Here is a 460-nt window from a genome sequence, read left to right on the forward strand (position 1 = left end):
GTTTTCTAACAGTTTATTTCAAATTGTGAATTACATCAGTATTTACTTTCTAGAAAATGCTTATTCTGTGTTTAAAATACAAAAAAATAAAAAGATTTCTTGAAAAAACTGTTGTTATTTGATGTGAAACCTCAAAGTTTCAAGTTCCAGCAATAAAAATAACTTTAATTTTAAATAGTTGCAATATTATTAGGTTACTCAGTGAGACTTGTTAGAAGTTTGACAGAAAAATTATTTATATCTTTATTGTTGCCAATTGTTTCTCTCTTTTTATTTTAGTAAGTTTCTCTTCAAGTTACAGTATTATAAATTAGGTGTGCTTGATATCAGTAAGGTTGTTTTCTGGTTTTAATAGTTAAGAGTGTATACAAACAACAAATATAATTTTATTCAGATTTATCAAACTCAAAGATGCAACAACAGCAACTTTTACAGTAGGAAAATTCTGATATTAATTATT

This window comes from Limulus polyphemus, unplaced genomic scaffold (genome assembly GCF_000517525.1).
Source record: "Limulus polyphemus unplaced genomic scaffold, Limulus_polyphemus-2.1.2 Scaffold9986, whole genome shotgun sequence".
Taxonomy (NCBI): domain Eukaryota; kingdom Metazoa; phylum Arthropoda; class Merostomata; order Xiphosura; family Limulidae; genus Limulus; species Limulus polyphemus.